The sequence below is a fragment of the Mesoplodon bidens genome (assembly GCF_964165515.1).
Source record: "Mesoplodon bidens genome assembly, chromosome: 4".
Lineage (NCBI taxonomy): Eukaryota > Metazoa > Chordata > Mammalia > Artiodactyla > Ziphiidae > Mesoplodon > Mesoplodon bidens.
Window position 1 is genome coordinate 69,023,223 of NC_138160.1, and position 20,517 is coordinate 69,043,739.

The window sequence follows — 20,517 nt, forward strand, 5'->3', positions numbered from 1 at the left end:
AATTGCTGGGTCATAGTTATATGTTGACACAAAGAAAATTTTACAGAGTGGTATGTTGTGGTTTTAATTTCCATTTTCTTGATGATTAATTATGCCAAGACCCTTTTCATCTGCTTATTGGCCATCTGTATGCGTCTTTTTAAAAGAATCTGTTTAGGAGACCTTCAAGATGGCAGAGGAGTAAGACGTGGAGATCACCTTCCTCCCCACAAATACATCAAAAATACACCTACATGTGGAACAACTCCTACAGAACACCTACTGAACGCTGGCAGAAGACCTCAGACTTCCCAAAAGGCAAGAAAATCCCCAAATACCTCGGTAGGGCAAAAGAAAAAAGAAAAAAACAGAGACAAAAGAATAGAGACGGTACCTGTACCAGTGGGAGGGAGCTGTGAAGGAGGAAAAGTTTCCACACACTAGGGAGCCACTTCAATGGCAGGGATGGGGGTGTGGGCAGGGGGGAAGCCTCGGAGCCATGGAGGAGAGCGCAGCAACAGGGGTGCAGAGGGCAAAGTGGAGAGACTCCCGTACAGAGGATTGGTGCCAACCAGCACTCACCAACCTGAGAGGCTTGTCTGCTCACCCGCTGGGGTGGGTGGGGGCTGGGAGCTGAGGCTCAGGCTTCAGAGCTCAGAGCCCAGGGAGAAGACTGGGGTTGGCTGTATGAAGACAGCCTGAAAGGGTCTAGTGCACCACAGCTAGCCAGGAGGAAGTCCGGGAAAAAGTCTGGACCGGCCGAAGATGCAAGAGACCATTGTTTCAGGGTGTGCCAAGAGAGGAGATTCCTTTCCCATGTGCCACAAAAGGCAGAGCACTGCCTAAGCAAGCTCCACAGACGGGCGCAATCTGTGGCTATCAGCTCAGACCCCAGAGACGGGCATGAAATGCTAACACTGCTGCTGCTGCCAACAAGAATCTGTGTGCAAGCACAGGTCACTACCAGCCACCCCTGCCACTGCCCCCAGGAGCTTGTGCAGCCTGCCACTGCCAGGATCCCGAGATCCAGGGAGAACTTCCCTGGGAGAACACGCGGTGCACCTCAGGCTGCTACAATGTCATGCTGGCCTCTGCTGCTGCAGGCTCACCCTGCATTCCAATTATGACTACCGTACCCCTCCCGCTCCCCAGACTGAGTGAGCAAGAGAGCACTAATCAGCTGCTGCTTTAACCACCTCCTGTCAGGGCAGGGAACAAATGCCTGAGGGTGACCTACATGCAGATGCGGGGCCAAAATCAAAGCTGAACCCCAGGAGCTGTGGGAACAAAGAAGAGAAAGGGAAATTTCTCTGTGCAGCATCAGGAGCAGGAGATTAAATCACCACAATTAACTTGATGAAGCCTGCATCTCTGGAATACCTGAATAGACAACAAATGTTCCCAAAATTGAGGCAGTGGACTTCGGGAACAACTATAGACTTAGGGTTTGCTTTCTGTGACTGATTTTTTCTGATTTTTATGTTTATCTTAGTTTAGCTTCTAGTGTTTGTTATCATTGGTGGATGTGTTTATTGGTTTGGTTGCTATCTTCTTATTTATTTATTAATTATTATCATTTTTATTTAATTAATATTATTTTCCTCTTTTTTCTTCTGAGCTGTGTGGCTGGCAGGGTCTTAGACCTCTGGCTGGGTGTCAGGCCTGAGCCTCCAAGGTGGGAGCACCAAGTCCAGGACACTGGACCACCAGAGACCTCCTGGCCCAACGTAATATCAATCGGTGAGCACTCTCCCAGAGATCTCCATCTCAACTCTAAGAGCCAGCTCAACCTAAAGGCCAGTAAGCTCCAGGGCTAGATGCCCCATGGCAAACAACTAGCAAGACAGGAACACAACCCCACACATTAGCAGAGAGGCTGCCTAAAGTCATACTAAGTTCACAGACACCACTGGACGTGGTCCTGCCCACCAGAAAGACAAGATCCAGCCTCATCCACCAGAACACAGGCACCAGTCTCCTCTACCAGGAAGCCTATACAACCCACTGAAGCAACCTCACCCACCCCACTGGGGACAGACACCAAAAACAACAGGAACTACAAACCTGCAGCCTGCAAAAAGGAGACCCCAAACACAGTAAGTTAAACAAAATGAGGAAGACAAAGAAATATGCAGCAGATGAAGGAGCAAGGTGAAAACACACCAGACTAAACAAATGAAGAGAAAATAGGCAGTCTACCTGAAAAAGAATACAGATAATGGTAGTAAAGATGATCCAAAATCTAGTAAACATAATGGAGAAAATACAAGAAAGGTTTAACAAGGAACTAGAAGAATAAAAGAGCAGATTAACAATGATGAACAACACAAAAAGTGAAATTAAAAATTCTCTAGAAGGAATCAATAGCAGAATAAATGAGGCAGAAGAATAGATAAGTGACCTGGAAGATACAAGAGTAGAAATAACTGCCACAGAGCAGAATAAAGAAAAAAGAATGAAAAGAATTGAGGACAGTCTCAGAGACCTCTGGGACAACATTAAATGCACTAACATTCGAATAACAGGGGTCCCAGATGAAGAGGAGAATAAGAAAGGTATGGAGAAAATATCTGAAGAGATTATAGTTGAAAACTTCCCTAACATGAGAAAGGAAATAATCAATCAGGTCCAGGAAGCACAGAGAGTCCCATACAGGATAAATCCAAGAAGAAACATGCCAAGACACATGTTATTCAAACAATCAAAAATTAAATACAAAGAAAACATGTTAAAAGCAGCAAGGGAAAAGCAACAAATAACATACAAGAAAATCCCCAAACGTTTAACAGCTGATCTTTCAGGAGGAATTATGCAAGCCAGAAGGGAGAGGCAGGACATATTTAAAGTGATGAAAGGGAAAAATCTACAACCAAGATTACTCTACCCAGCAAGTACTTCATTCAGATTTGATGGAGAAATTAAAACCTTTACAGACAAGCAAAAGCTAAGAGAATTCAGCACCACCAAAAGCAGCTTTACAACAAATGCTAAAGGAACTTCTCTAGGCAGGAAACATAAGAGAAGGAAGAGACTTACAAAAACAAACCCAAAACAATTAAGAAAATGGTAATAAGAACACATATAATCAATGATTACCTTAAATGTAAATGGATTAAATGCTCCAACCAAGAGACATAGACTGGCTGAATGGATAAAAAAACAAGACCTGAAATATGCTGTGTACAAGAGACCCACTCCAGACCTAGGGACACATACTGACTGAAATTGAGGGGATGGAAAAATATATTCCATGCAAATGGAAATCAAAAGAAAGCTGGAGTAGCAATTCTCATATTGGACAAAATACACTTTAAAATAAAGACTATTACAAGAGACAAAGATGGACACCACACAATGATCAAGGGGTCAAGCCAAAAAGAAGATATAACAATTGTAAGTATTTATGGACCCAACATATGAGTGCCTCAATACATAAGTCAAATGCTAACAGCCATAAAAGGAGAAATCGATGACAGTAACACAATAGCAGGGGACTTTTAACACCCCACTTTCACCAAAGGACAGATCTTCCAAAATGAAAATAAATAAGGAAACACAAGCTTTAAATGACACATTAGACCAGATGGACTTAATTGATATTTGTAGGACATTCCATCCAAAAACAACAGAGTACATTTTCTTCTCAAGTGTTCATGCAAAATCTCTGGGATAGACCATACCTTAGGTCACAAATGAAGCTTTGGGAAATGTAAGAAAACTGAAATCAAATCAAGTATCTTTTACGACCACAACACTATGAGACTAGATATCAATTAGAGGAAAAAACCTGTAAAAAATAGAATCACACGTGGGTTAAACAATACACTACTAAATAACCAAGAAATCACTGAAGAAATCAAAGAGGAAATCAAAAAATACCTAGAAACAAATGACAATGGAAACACAATGAACCAAAACCTATGAGATGCTGCAAAACAGTTAAGAGGGAAGTTTATAGCAATACAATCCTACCTCAAGAAACAAGAAAAATCTCAAATAAATCACCTAACCTTACAGCTAAAGCAATTAGAAAAAGAAGAACAAAAGCAAAAACAAAAACAAAGAAAGTTAGCAGAAGGAAAGAAATCATAGAGATCAGATCAGAAATAAATGAAAAAGAAATGAAGGAAACAACAGCAAAGATCAATAAAACTAAAAGCTTTTTCTTTGAGAAGTTAAAATTGATAAACCATTAGCCACACTCATCAAGTAAAAAGGGAGAAGACACAAAAGAACAGAATTAGAAATGAAAAAGCAGAAGTAACAACTGCCATTGAAGGAAAACAAAGGATCATGAGAGATTATGATAAGCAACTATATAATGCCAATAAAATGGACACCCTGGAAGAAATGGACAAATTATTAGAAAAGAACAACCTTCCGAGACTGAGCCAGGAAGAAATAGAAAATATGAACAGACCAGTCACAAGCACTGAACTTGAAACAGTGATTAAAAATATTCCAACAAACAAAAGCCCAGGACCAAATGGCTTCACAGGTGAATTCTATCAAAAATTTAGAAAATAGCTAACACCTATTTTTCTCAAGCTCTTCCAAAATATAGAAGAGGGAGGAATACTCTCAAACTCATTCTATGAGCTAACCATCACCCTTATACCAAAATCAGACAAAGGTATCACCAAAAAAGAAAAGTACAGGCCAATAACTCTAATGAACATAGATGCAATAGTCCTCAACAAAATACTAGCAAACAGAAGCCAACAGCACATTAAAAGGATCACACACAATTATCAAGGGGGGATTATCCCAGGAATACAAGGATTCTTCAATATATGCAAATCAAACAATGTGTTACACCATATTAACTAATTGAAGGATAAAAACCATATGATCATCAATAGATGCAGAAAAAGCTTTTAACAAAATTCAACACCCTTTTATGATAAAAACTCTCCAAAAGTTGGCATAGAGGGAACCTACCTCAACATAATAAAGGCCATATATGACAAACCCACAGCCAACATCTTTCTCAATGCTGAAAAACTGAAACCATTTCCACTGAGATTAGGAACAAGACAAGGTTTCCCATTCTCATCACTATTCAACATAGTTTTGGAAGTCTTAACCACAGCAATCAGAGAAGAAAAAGCAATAAAAGAAATCTAAATTGGAAAAGAAGAAGTAGAAGTGTCACTGTTTGCAGATGATGTGATACTGTACAGAGATGCTAAAGATACTACCAAAAAAACTACTAGAGCTAATCAATGAATTTGGTAAAGTAGCAGGATACAAAATTAATGCACAGAAATCTCTTGCATTCCTATACACTAACAACGAATATACTGAAAGAGAAATTAAGGAAACACTTCCATTTACCACTGCAACAAAAAGAATGAAATACCTAGGAATAAACCTACCTAAGGAGGCAAAAACCTGTACTCATAAAACTATAAAACACTGATGAAAGAAATCAAAGATAACATAAACAGATGGAGAGATATACCATGTTCTTGGATTGGAAGAATCAAAATTGTGAAAATGACTATACTACCCAAAGCAATCTACAGATTCAATGCAATCCCTATCAAACTACCAATGGCATATTTCACAGAACTCAAACAAAAAGTTCACAAGCTGTATGGAAACACAAAATACCCCAAATAGCTAAAGCAATCTTGACAAAGAAAAATGGAGCTGGAGGAATCAGGCTCCTGGACTTCAGACTATACTAAAAATCTACAGTAATCAAGACAGTATGGTACTGGCACAAAAACAGAAATATAGATCAATGGAACAGGATAGAAAGCCCAGAGATAAAACCCTCGCACATAGAGTCACCTTATATTTGATAAAGGAGGCAAGAATATACAGTGGAGAAAAGACAGCCTCTTCTATAAGAGGAGCTGGAAAAACTGGACAGCTAATGTAAAAGAATGAAATTAGAACACTCTCTAACACCATATACAAAAATAAACTCAGAATGGATTAAAGACTTAAATATAAGGCCAGACACTATAAAACTCAGAGGAAAACATAGGCAGAACACTCTATGACATAAATCACAGCCAGATCTTTTTTGAACCAGCTCCTAGAGAAATGGAATTAAAAACAAAAATAAATAAATGGGACCTAATGAGACTTAAAATCTTTTGCACAGCAAAGGAAACCATAAACAAGACGAAAAGACAACCCTCAGAATGGCAGAAAATATTTACAAAGGAAGCAACTGACAAAGGATTAATCTCCAAAATATACAAGCAGCTTATTCAGCTCAATATCAAAAAACAGACAACCCAATCCAAAAATGGGTGGAAGACCTATGTAGACATTTCTCCAAAGAAGATATACAGATTGCCAACAAACACATGAAAGGATGCTCAACATCACTAATCATTAGAGAAATGCAAATCAAAACTCCAATGAGATATCATCTCACACCAGTCAGAATAGCCATCTTATGGGAACAGATGTATATGTATAACTAACTCACTTTGTTATAAGGCAGAAACTAACACACCACTGTGAAGCAATTATACTCCAATAAAGTTGTAAAAAAAATCTACAAACAATAAATGCTGTAGAGGGTGTAGAGAAAAGGGAACCCTCTTGCACTGTTGGTGGGTATATAAATTGACACAGCCACTATGGAGAACATTATGGAGGTTCCTTAAAAAAACTAAAAATAGAACTACCATATGACCCAGCAATCCCACTACTGGGCATATACCCTGATATAGCCATAATTCAGAGAGACATGTACCACAATATTCATTGCAACACTATTTACTATAGCCAGGACATGGAAGCAACCTAAGTGTCCATCAACAGATGAATGGATAAAGAAGATGTGGCACATATACACAATGGAATATTACTCAGGCATAAAAAGAAACGAAATTGAGTTATTTGTAGTGAGGTGGATGGACCTAGAGTCTGTCATACAGAGTGAAGTAAGTCAAGAAGAGAAAAACAAATACTGTATGCTAAAACATATGTATGGAATCTAGGGAAAAAACGGTTCTGATGAACCTAGTGGCAGGACAAGAAGAAAGACACAGACGTAGATAATGGACTTGAGGACATGGGGAGGGGGAAGTGTAAGCTGGGATGAAGTAAGAGAGTAGCACTGACATATATACACTACTAAATGTAAAATAGATAGCTAGTGGGAAGCAGCTGCATAGTACAGGGAGATCAGCTCGGTGCTTTGTGATCACCCAGAGGGGTGGGACACAGAAGGTGGGAGGCAGGCGCAAGAGGGAGGGGATATGGGGATATATGTACACATATAGCTGATTCACTTTGTTATACAGCAGAAACTCACACAACATTGTAAAGCAATTATACTCCAATAAAGATGTTCAAAAAAAAATAAAAAGAATCTGTTTATGTCTTATGTCCTTTATAGGGGGCAGTGAAATTTTTGATCTCTTTATTAATGATCTGTAAGCATTGTTTATATATCCTGATATAACTGTTACAATGTCAGATATACACAAATATACATATATATAATCACTATGGTTATTTTCTTCCGTTTGTTGTTTACATTTTCATTTTCCTCCATGGTGTTTTTTATGAACAGAAATTTTTACATTAAGTATGATTAGTTCTTTTTTCTTTTATGCTTCCTCTCTTTAAGAAATCTTTTCTAACTCTAAGGTTGTGAAAGTATGTTGTTTCTTTTAGAAACTTTACAGTTGTATTCTTCATATTTCTGTCTATATTCCACCTCAAATTAAAAGTTTATGGTGTGAGGTATGGGTTAAGGTTCATTTTATTCCTTTATGGATATCCAGGTTTGAAAATGAAAAATACAAATTTTCCTTAATCTTTGTATTAGCACCTTTTTTCAAAAAAAAAATCCACTTACTGAATGTGTCAATCTATTTCTGCACCACCTGTTTTGTTACCTTGGTCTTATTGTCTATTCTTACAGTAATTTCACATTCTCTTGGTTTTTGTAGCTTTATAATAGATCTTAAAATTAGATACTGTATTTTCTAACTAATAAATGTACACACCCAAGTTTACTGGTTCCAAATCCATTGGCACCATGTCATAGACCACAACGTCTCTCAGATCATCATTTTTGGTGGTTATTCTTGAAAAGCTGACTATATAAAATGATTTTAAAATTTAAGAAGAAAGAGCTTCAAAGATATGGACTGATACATATATAAGCACATTGATTGGGTTAATGCATGCCTCGATTACAGACAAATGTTTGAGTAATTATATCAATAACAGACCCCAGCAGAAAGTACCTCGTCAGTTAATCATAGTAAAAATACTTATGATGTAAGATGAAGAAAAAGTTGTTTTTAGTATTGTTTTGGTCCCTAGATTTCCTGTCCAAGGTAATTCTCTCATTCTGAATTCTAAAATGTTTCCCTTCCCTGGCTCTCAGTCCTCTACCCACACATCTCATTCCTCCAAAACCTGGTGCCTTTATTTTTTTTTTTTCCCTTCTCACAAATTTATCTTTAATTTCCCACCCACCTCAGTATCTGTTTCCTGTTCTTTAAATGGAAATATGTTTAAGTCATGCATGCCTAAAAGCAAAGATAAAAAACTAACTTCTCTTAATAAAAACCCCAATAGTGTCCCCTATTTACTATCTTATCTCTTCCCTCCCCACATTTATGCTTCTTGATGTATTAACTTATATTCATTCACACTGTCTACATAATCATATGTCCTCAACTTACTCTGAAACATTGGCCAATGTCCATCTCTTCCTTTGGCTACATGGCTCCCACTTTGTTCTAGGTTTCCTTATTTCTCTTTCTATTCCTCCTCAGCTTCCCCCCACACCCCACAATTACTGGATTTGTCATTAAACCAAGTGCTTTGGAAATAAAAATATATGAAATTGGTCCTAAATAGGCAGCGAGTGATTTGAAAAACTGCATGCCTGGATTTAAAGTAGTATGTGAAACACATCAATATATAAAAGAGGTCTTTTTTTTTAAAAGATAGTAAATAATAAATAAATTTGAGTTCCAAAAAGTATTATAAACTGATCAAAAAATACTTAACTCTGCTATGGTAGAGATCTAATATATCTTTCCAAAAAGTTAAATTTTAAAAGTTAGAATTTTTAAATTAACGAGTCTAAAACATCATTATTAATTTAACATGCTTATGGACTCGAGAAAATAGTCTAAATATTCAACACCCCACATTTTTGCCACTTTAACATACTAAACTTATTCACTCACTTAGCAAATATTTCATGAGAGTGTAGCTGGTCCATGAATTCTGCTATAACTGCAAATCAAACATTAATGAAATATGGCCTTGCTTTCAAGACGTTCACACTCTAATGGAGGACCAAGTAAGTTAAATGTTTAATATTGCATATTTGATGTTACATATTTAATATTACATATTACATTTACATAACTTACTTGTGACAATGTCTCAAGTGCTACAATAGATGTGGAGCACAGTGGAGGTCAACTAAATTTGTCAATTGCAAAAGGAAAGAAATTGACCTAGTTCTTGATGGATAACTAGTTTATCCTATCCAACTGAAAGGTCAAACAGCTATCAAGGCAGAGAACATAGACACAAGCATACATACGCATACACATAAAAGAGAAAGACGAAGAAGCAGAACTAGAAAAATACCTGTACTTCTGATCATCTACTAGAGTTTGGTTGATTATCAATGCAAGACATATGTGTGCGTGATTCATATGAGTCAGGAGATGATGGTAGGGAATGTAGATTAATATCAAACTGTGAACAGGCTTACATACATTTTTAAGAATTTAAAGGTATACCATCTTATTTATTGAGGTATTTAAGCAAGGAAAGAACCAGAAAGCCATAAGATTTGAATTTTTGGTGGGAGGAGGGGATGAAAAGTCTGACAAGAGTGTAGAAAAAAAAATGTAGAAAAAAACTGAGGTTTTAGGAAACAAGAAACATGTGGATTCATCTAAAGCACATGTTTAAGAAATGGCAAAGCAGAGCCCTGCCTTTACGTTTATTACCCGGTGGCTTGGGGGTGGGGCCAGAGGATCTGGAGTTTAACAGTTTCTTTATGGTCATCCTGTTTTGGAAAAATATTCCCATCCCCTCACTTTCAATGTGATTCGTGTTGAGGTGACCAGAGCATGCACTTGATGTTGAGCAGGAACTCCTCTTTGCTCAGTGGTTGTCACAGCCCTGTGGGGGGCAGAGTCTGCTCCCCAGTTGTTGAAGTAGATGCCCTCAGATCTGTTTCTGAACTGTGATATGAGGTAGACAGGCCTGGAGTGCTCCTACTGGGAGAGGAGCTCTGAGCATTCCTCCGCAGGAACTGTCCACTGGTAAATGCGCTCTATGGTGTTGCCTGTCACCTGTTGTGCAGGCTTACCAAGTACACTGTTTTGGCACTGCCCTCAGCCCCGCCTGAATCATGGGAATTCAAGCAATAGGCCTGGGTGTCCCTCAGGCACTGTGCTTACAAAACCACTAGAACAGATCCATTGGTGCAAAACCAATGAGGTTAGACAATGGGACCACCATAGTTGTGCACCTGGACCCACAGTAAGAGTGACTGAATCAGTCCAGACCCTGGCCCTTCCTCCAGATGCACATGCCGGACCCACTCCAGTCACAGGAGCACCAGTAATCTGCTCAGATGCCCCAGAGGCTCTGAGTTTACAAAGGCCTTGGTGGTAGCTGCATAGATCTGTGGATGGCACGGCTGCAGGAGAGGACTCAGATTTCAGCCCTGCTTCCAAAGTCTGGCCATCCCTGCTCTCCATGTAGAGGTGGCACTGTGCCAGTTCTGAGCATGCTGAGAATGAGGCTGCTGTGGCAGGCCCCGTCCTGCCCTTCCCTTCATATGTGCATGTTAACAATGGGGCTTCAGTGGTCCACCCAGGCTCCTTCCTGTGCACAGATCCCACTGTGGCTCAGACCACGCTCTAGCCCCTTCAGGCTGTCTCCGCCAACCAACCCCAGCCCTCTCCTCAGGTCTGTCCTCTAAAGCCCAAATTTCAGCCCCCAGCCCCCAAGGGCACCAGTGCACATCTCAGGCTGTGAAGTGCAGGGAGGCGGCTAGGGCCGTCTGTGCTGGTCTCTCTCTGTTCTGCCCGTCACAAGCCAGCTGCTGCATTCCACTGAGCCTCTGAAGCTCCCTTTTTGTCTCAGCTGATCTCCCCACCAGTGAAGGGGCTCCCCCAGGTGAGGGAACTTTTCCTGTTTCACAGCTCCCTCCCAGGGGCACAAGTCTCATCCCAATTCCTTTTTTAAAAATTCTTTCATTCTATCCAGTTACGTAGTGATCTTTCTAGCAATTTTGGTTGTCTGAAATATGCCGGCATTCAACAGGTATTCTGTGAGAATTGCTCTACATGTAGATGTATTTTAGATGTATCTGTGGGAAGAGGTGAGTTCCATGTCCTATTCTGCCATCTTGATCCATCCTCCCTTGGTGTTATTTCTAATATAATCACCGTAACATAAAATGGCCCTTCTACTGAATTGTCCATAAGAGTTAACATTCCAGCTTCAATCTGGGTCTCCCTTAACTAGGTTACATTTTTTCAAATTAAAATTCCTATGAATTTTCCATGAAATGTGGATAGACTTGATATCACTTTTTAAAATAATCCCAAGACTTACTCAGTTTTCTAAGTATATCTGATTTGTGCAAAACTACTGACCTCAAATAGTATAGATGCCAAACTGTGTTGTGAATAAAAGATACAGTGTGGTGATTTATTCTATGGGGCAATGGGCCAGAATTTTGCAATTTCACATTAGATTGCAGGCTGCAATAATAAACCTCTTTTAAGAAATGAAATAAATAGGACTGATGGAAAATTTTTAGAAAGGAAATCACCCACAAAAACTGAGACAGTACCTGCAAAATCTGTGTTATACATTTTGAGATATATATATATATATATATATATATATATATGTATGTATACACACACACACACACACACATATATATATATAGTGCAGCTGCTTTCTAAAAAGCTAGCAATAAGAACGCTTTTGAGAGCCTATGTACTCTATATGGATATATTTTCAAATATAGGATGCATAAATTGAACCTGGTTTTATGTGGTACATTTGAACATATACAGAAAATTTACTCTCTGGAAACACTCGGAATATAAACAATATATAAATATATAGTTTTATATAAATACATAAATATATAATATATATAAATAACATTTTATAAATATAGCCCTCAAAGTGAAAGTCAGTTTTATAACATGAAAAGAAATTTTCATATAAGGCTATAGCTCTGAGAGTAAATTTAAGTAGTATCGTTAGAGAAAAAAATGTGTGAGGCAAATCCATAATCATTAAAAAAATTTTCAGGAATTCATTCTAATCAGTACAAAATATTTGTTTCCTTTACACAACCAGAATCATATGAGAAGATCTTAAAAAACAGTAAATTAACTTGTATACTTTCCACTGAGAGGGAATTTGCAACAAGACAATTTAATAGTAAATACATTAACAGAAAATTTTATGAGCCTGAGATATAATGAATACAGTCACGGGAGAAAGAAAAATCAGAAATTAGAAAAAGGAGCTGGATAGAAAAGTGAATAGCCTGTGTATTAATCCTGAGTCACTCATTTATTCACTCACTCACTTACTAAATATTCAACATATCATCTAAATATAATGGCCTTATACTTTCCACAGTCCTGCCACATACTAGTTCTACTTTCTTTGAAAGAAATTTAGATTATATATTTGCATATTTCTTCATGGAGACACTTCCACTTCTGACCATGATGAAGTAATTATAAATGGACTTGCCTTTCCAACATAAATAACTACAAAACTGGATAAAATCTATTTTTAGGTAGCCATTTTCAGGCACTGGATAATAAAAAATACAGGACTGAAATTGCTGAGTGAAGGGGGACACATGAAATTAGTGTAAGCCGTGTTTGAAGAATACCAAATAATGGAGGTTGGTTAGTGCACACAGCTAATGATGAGAAGGTAAGTGGAGACTGATTGAATAACCTCATTTATTTTGTTTGAAGTAGCATAAATAAGCCCATATTCAAGCATAAACATAAATAGTTTTCAATACCAAATTTAAAAGGTATTGTCATTACCATGGCTAATATTTTATGTTATTCGTGACACTCCTCCATTAGCACAGATAGATTACAAAGAGAATGTCTTCCATTAGCACAAGAGTCAATTGTCTATGGAATTGATTTTTTTTTTTTTTGGCAGTTTCATACTTAGTCTGTTCATTGGGACAGTGAATAACGTAGCAGGTCCCTCTCCAACTCTTTTGTAAGTAAGCAGGCTTTAAATTCTTAAAATGATCAAAATATGTGGTTACAGTTTAAATTGTTGTTTCCAGAATATCACACATTGGCTTATATTATATAGGTTGCAATACAAAAGACTAGGAACTTCTAAATTCTTTCTAAGAACTATACACATTGACATCTAGTAACAGATTCTGATTTTTGCATTACAAGAAGTAGTGGGCATGGGAAAGAATGCTCTGGAATAATGGTCATCACTATACAAGTGTGTCCATAGCATGTATGCACTCACACTCTAAGTGAATTAGATATAGTATGCTTAAGTGATAAAGAGGGGTTTTTGCCCCTCTTTGGCAGTTATGTAGATTGAACAAGCATTCTAATTGCCTTTGGAAAAAAAGTCTTCTTTATTTTATGTATACTGGGGAGAATATACATACATACATACACACATACTAACTGTAGATTACCTTATAAATACATAGGAAAAATTTGATATGTATTTTAAAATGTATTCGTTAGTACAGTTAACCCTTATTTTTCAACTTCCATAAAGAGAAAAACCTAGTATCATTTATTTTTTGTTACGATAAAAACTAAGCTCAACACTATGAGTTTAAAATATTTTTAAACTTATATTTTGTACCAGTCATTACCACAATTAATAAAATGTCAATCCCTGTACTCAATACATTCACAGTCTTCAGAAGAAGAGAGGTGCACAAGTAGATGTCATCCAAAGTGGAGAGTAGTTAGAGGGGGCTCAGTAAACATCTAGAAGGGAATCTAGCTAAGGGAAATGTCCTTTTGTGTGTGAAACCTGAACGTTTTTATTCTAATGGCTTGAAGGCAATGTTCATTAATGCTTAACAGTTTGAAGAGTACTTGTTGGAAGTTGGAGCAAAACTAAAATGCATATTTCTAAAAAACTGACTGTAACATGGTACTTAACATAGAACATAATTTCTAAAAGAAAAATGTTAAATTAATTGAAGAACATTGTCAATAAAACTTCCAGCCTGGGAAATAAATATTATTCAATTTAGTTTAGGCATATGTTATCAACATGAAATATTGTTTCAAAGAAAAATAAACACTATTGCTAAGTGATATTCCAACATAAACCATCTCAATTAATGTTCCATGCTAATTAGCAATAGATCGACAGATGTTCTGCGCTTTCATTAAAATAACTTTCTCTTGAATGTGACTTTGACTTTACAAAATGATACATAAAATTCTTGTCTGTACTTTGCAATTTGCTAACAAAAAGCTACAGTCTTTAATCTATATTTATGCAGGGCCATTTTGTTCAGAACATTTCACTAGTATCAAGAAAAGAGATAAATTAAGTTTGATAAGCTAAGGCTAGCATATGGCCCGCCCACCTAACATTGTAATAAGGTCATTAAATTTTTAACTGGAATTTCTTTTAAAAAGAGGTGGGGGTAGGATACAAGATGTTGGATGAATGAAGAAATGGGAGGACTTCTACACCTATCACTGTGGAGGAAGAGAAATGACTTTTAGAATTGTTATTCCTAAAATGCAGATTGTATCATGAATGGGGGTGCCAGGGCTGAAGTGGTGACTACAGCTGACTGAGCTGAGTCAAGGTGCAGCTGGCCCTAGGAACTAATGGTGGTGTGAGGGAGTCAGAGCAGCCTGACCTTTGACCTCAATGAGAAGCTAGAGGTTTTTACTACCTCAGTGAGCAAGATTATTTTCTTCCTGCTCAGTCTAAGCAGGAGCTTCTACTGAGAGAGGGAGATCCAACTTGATGAGAAAGAGAAGTTTATCTTGTTCATTGCTGTATTCAATCTATCACAAAGTGCTTGGCCCCAGGAGACTTGTAATTACTGATGCCTTCAGTGAAATAAAGAATCCTAACAAAATTTTACAGTAATGAGTTTCTGGATTTCCCCATTTATTTCCAATATTGACTGTGAACTTGATACTAGTATGTATTAGTAGAAATCTGAAGTAAATACACATGAACATCTTTCAAATATATTCAGTGTTGTTCAAATCCTTAGTAAAGTATTGATTCTAGGCGATTAGACTCAGCACTTGACATTTCAATAAGATACTGAGTAGTCTTACAGAATAATTCTAGTCAGTTGTTATTTATTACCCTAAATAAATATATGAAAATATGAATTTTTTGGAATAGCTTCAACTTCCTAGCCCACCCTAAACTGGGAATAAAACTTTGAGCACCAACACTGAAGTTCTCCAGTCCTTTCTCTACAGACCCTTTAGAAATTCTAGTGCCATGCCAGTTCATCCCAAATGGTTCTTAGAATCACCTTTGAGTGATTCTGAGATAGGCTGAGTTCTCTCAGACTCTAACTTACAAATATCCATTTCTTCCTTCTTAATCTGGTTCTATCTTTAAATACTGCTGATATCCAAAGTTCTCTAAAATTTCTATTTTTTTCCTGATACTAGAAGGACATGATGGCTGGTGCTCCTGAGCTTGCCAGTACCCATGGCTCCAAACACTGAAGTAGGAACAAGTTGAAAATTCCATTATTAAAACTGTGTTTATCAGCAGCAGAATAATTGCTACCTCCTAGCTGTAATGCCTTTTGGTGTTCAGTATTCATGGAAATTTTAAAGAGAGATCTTTTGGTTCACAGAAACTGGATTACTGGGTTTGACTTGATTCCACGGGCATTTTACAAATGCTGCTGGGTAGCTAACCCAGTCCTGCTTTTCTAGATCATCTGGGAGAGCTCATTAAATGATAAGCTTCATGTATTATGCTATGCATGATTTCTGAAATGCTGGAGAATTAAATCCCAGTGGCTCACTGCTCATCCACCCCACTTGATACTGTGGTACTGGTTTGGAGTGACTGATATAAGTCAGCACCTTGACAGATAAATGGCATTTGTTTAATTTAAATGACATGTGTCATGCTACCTTTTGTTCTAAAGCACTATGAGGTTAATTGAACAGATAGGAAAAATTGGCCAGGCTAAAAGTGCCTCTGCTCTAAATCAGAATTATTAATCCACTGGCCTTAATTTAGAGCTACTCCATTTTCTGTGATAGACTGAATCATGCAGACTGTTCAAGGGAGAAATGCTAGTGATAATAATCTGTTTTTTAAATTTTCATATGACTAGGAATTTCAGCATAGTAAAATTGAACAGATTTCAAATTCTAACCATGGAAATATGGCTTTTATATCTAACTTATTTTTGCCATTATATGGTAGAGAAAATGTGAGAGTAAGTCTTATCAGCAACTTTTAATTTGCAAGTTTGCTTATGACCTTCAAAATCATTTCATACTAAACATAATCTTAGATTTCATGAATACACAGTGCCTTTCCATTTTATGTAGATAACAATGTGTTGCAGACTTCGTATCTTATAGCAGAGTAATTAAGGCCACATCCATTGTGCTTCCATATAGTAAGTAATTACAGAGGTGATTGGAACATTTCTGTAGAGGATTAGCTTAATTTATCAAGCAGTGTTATGAAATAAATGAGCAGAGACACCCTTTAGCTAAATTGTCTTCCCTTCTCTATAGAATATGAATGGGTTGAATGGGATAATTTCAAACAGTCCAGTGAAGTTCATGCCCTTTAGTTAAGGGTGGCTCCCAAAGCTACCAAAGATGCAAAGCGTGGACCACCACAGAAGACCAGGAGCCTATGGGGAGAGAGTACTATTTCCTACTGCATCCACTCCATACAAATCTACTTCTTTCCCTTCTAAACTGTGTATGTCCACTTCCTATATACAATTAAAGCATATTTTATGTATGAATTAGGTACTAAATTTGCATGTTTTTCATAGTCAGAATTACACTTTGAAATCCCTTAAATTTGTCAGACACAACCTTTGAATGCTCAAAAGCATTAATTTCTTTCATTGTGTTAATGTGGTATTTGTTTATATTTTTTATCTTACAGCTGCATTTCATTTCACATATATGTCATATTTCAAAAATATGTTGTCTGTGTATGTATTTTTATTTTTTTATCATTATCCAGAGATAAGGATTTTCTGGAAGACTAGAACTCTGGCACTTAATTTGTTTGTAACTATATAACACAGGTACCTCTTTTCCATACTTCTGTTAAGTCCCTAGTACAACACAGAGTTCAATTTTAGCCGTGGAATTTAGCTGTGAACATGACTAGGGGCAGACACACTAATCAAGTCACAGGCATTATAAACAAAAGTGCATAGTGAACTCTGTCTACAGATGCCATGTGATATTAGGAATTACCCGTAAGTAATATTCCTACAAGGACAAGGAGGCTTCTTTGAAGCTAACTGTATGAATTCACACAGAATTTTTAAGTGAATGGGGGCAAAAGAGAACACTAGGCAAAGGAGAAGATTAATTTTTAAAATATGTTGTCTGTACAGATACTACCTCTATCAGTGTTGATGTCTACATTTGTTGGAAAATGAGACCAAAATAATAATACAAAAACAAAGCTTGACCATATCCAGAGATTTACTCTAATTTTGTTAATGATTTGCCAGGCCTGGAGAGCCAGTAAGTTCAATAAATTATCTTCTGTTCAATTCTTGTTAAGTTTGTGTTTCCTGATTCATGATCAAGTTAAGTTTAAACAGTATTTCAGGCATCAGAAAATCACTGTTGTCTACTTTGTAAAAATTGTGAAACTATGGAATATTTTACCTTCTGTTTTGAATACATTTACATTTCCTTATTCAACAAAATAAATTCAACCCTATAATCAAGTTCAATATCTTAAATCAACTTTAGAACTTTATAAGGTACCAACAGAGAATTTGCTCAGCCTCTGGACTTTGGAATCTTTTACCATAACAGATTCAATGGCATATGTATACCTGTATTTACTAAAACAGGAGAGAAACAAACAATTTTCATACAGGTATTTCAAAAAATTATGCATGCTGAAGAAAAAGAAATTCAATCATATAGAAGGGGTAGGATTATCTGTAACTGCAGAAATTTATGATCAGATAGGGGCTGTTTGTGAGTAGAGATAATTTGGCTTTTTAAAATGCAGGATTTTTATATACACAGACAATAAGCAGTTAGGTGACATAATACAAGATTCTACATACAGGAAAAGAAGTCAACTATATATAAACATAAAAGGAATGGAAAAATTAGGGAGGGAGGGGAAAGGGGAAAAAAAGAAGTAAGGAATTTAAAACAACACTCCTGAGAGAAACAAAAGTACAGTTGAATAAGAGGTATTTCCAAAAAATAAGATGTTCTTGGATAGAATGATTCAAATTTCATAGAATGTCAATGGTTCCCAACATTATTATATTAAATTATAAGTATTATTCAAGCACAAGAATTGCATTTCTTTCTGGAAACTAGATAAGTTGATTTTAAAATTCATTTGGAAGAATAAATATGCCTTGGGGACACTGAGGAAGATCAGTGGAAGAGGGTTGGAGGGTGTTGCATTACAGTCCTTAAAGTACATTAAAGAATATTATAAGGCTCTATAAATTAAAAGGTGTTCTTATAAATTAAAAAATTGATACATGGATAGACAAAAATGTGGATACTCTAAAAATATTCAAAAATAGATCTAAATGTATAAGGGAGTTTATGATAAAGGTGAGGAACATTCACTTTAATAAACAGGGCTGGGACAACTGTATATACAGATGGAAAAATATAAGATTGTATTAAATCCTGTCATCCAATAGTATAAATATCTAATGCATATGAAATCTAAAAATGAAATATAATAAAACTAGGCAAGTACCATATACTGGTCTATTCAGGAAGCAAAGAAAACTTTTCTATGCCCTAAAGTTCAGAATCCATAAAGAAAAAACTTTTACCTACATAATCAAAAAATAAATTCATTCATTTAAAAAAAGTAGAATGAAAAATGACAAAAAGATGTGCTTACAGCTTGTATTAGAAACACTTAATAGCCTTAATATACAAAATGTTTCAAAATATTGAGAAGACCAATAACCCAATTAAAAAATGGACATAATGTATAAATGCAGTTAACAGAATAAGAAATGCAAATACTCCCAAGAGTAAGAAAAGATGCTCAGTCTAGCTCATATTTATTATACAGATACAAGTTAAAAATGCACTGATATGCCATTTTTCATCTGTCAAATTCATAACATTCAAACAGCTTGATAACATACTATGCTTGTAAGACTGTTTCATAGGAAACAAACTCTCTCACAGTGTTGGTGGAAATGCAATGCGTTGAAACCTCCACTGTGTTTGCAATACCTAGCTAAATTATACATGAGCCCAACTTCTAGGAATCTAACATGCAATGGCAAAAATATGAAATGTCTTACACACCTGGCTATCCATTTTTGCATCATTCATGGAACAAAAGACCAGGACCTATGTTACACCCACACAATAGAGTTCTATGCATCTTTTTTGTTTTGTTTTTTAATTTTTTTAAGAGCTAGTTTTCTTTTTTATTGTAGTTAATTTACAATATTGTATTAGTTTCAGGTATAGAGCAAAGTGATTCAGTAATATATATATATGTATATATACATTTTTTTCAGATCATCTTCCATTATAGGTTATTACAAGATGTCGAATAGAGTTCCCTGTGCTGTACAGTAAATCTTGTTGCTTGTCTATTTTATGTATAGTACTTTGTATCTGTTAATCCCATACTCCTAATTTATCCACCACCGCCCCTTTGGTAACCAGAAGTTTGTTTTCTATGTCTGTGAGCCTGTTTCTGTTCTGTATATAGATTCACTCATATTATTTTTTTAGATTCAACATAAAAGTGATATCATATGATATTTGTCTTTGTCTGACTTACTTCACTAAGTATGATATTCTCTGGGCCCACCTGTGTTGCTGCAAATGGCAATATTTCATTCTCTTTTATGGCTGAGTAGTATTCCATTGTATACATGTATTACATCTTCTTAAGCCAATGGTCTATTGAAGGACACTTGGGTTGCTTCCATGTCTTGGCTACTACTGTAAATAGTGCTGCTATGAACATTGGGGGCACATGTATCTTTTTGAATTGGTGTTTTTGTCTTTTCTGGATATATACCCAGGAGTGAGATTGCTGGATTTTACGGTAGTAATACAGACCAGTCTCTGATGTATAATGGTGGTTAAATGTGCTTCTAGTGAGACAGGATGGATTGCAGCCGAGTGGACTTAGTTGTGACTGTTGAGGGCTATGTGACAACATCCTGCAACAGCAAGGCTGTTACATTCAGTCTTTCATCATCACATCCTTACCACCCTGCACATAATGAAGTTAATGAGATTGATACATGATAAATAGCTGTGTAATCTTCGGTGGAAA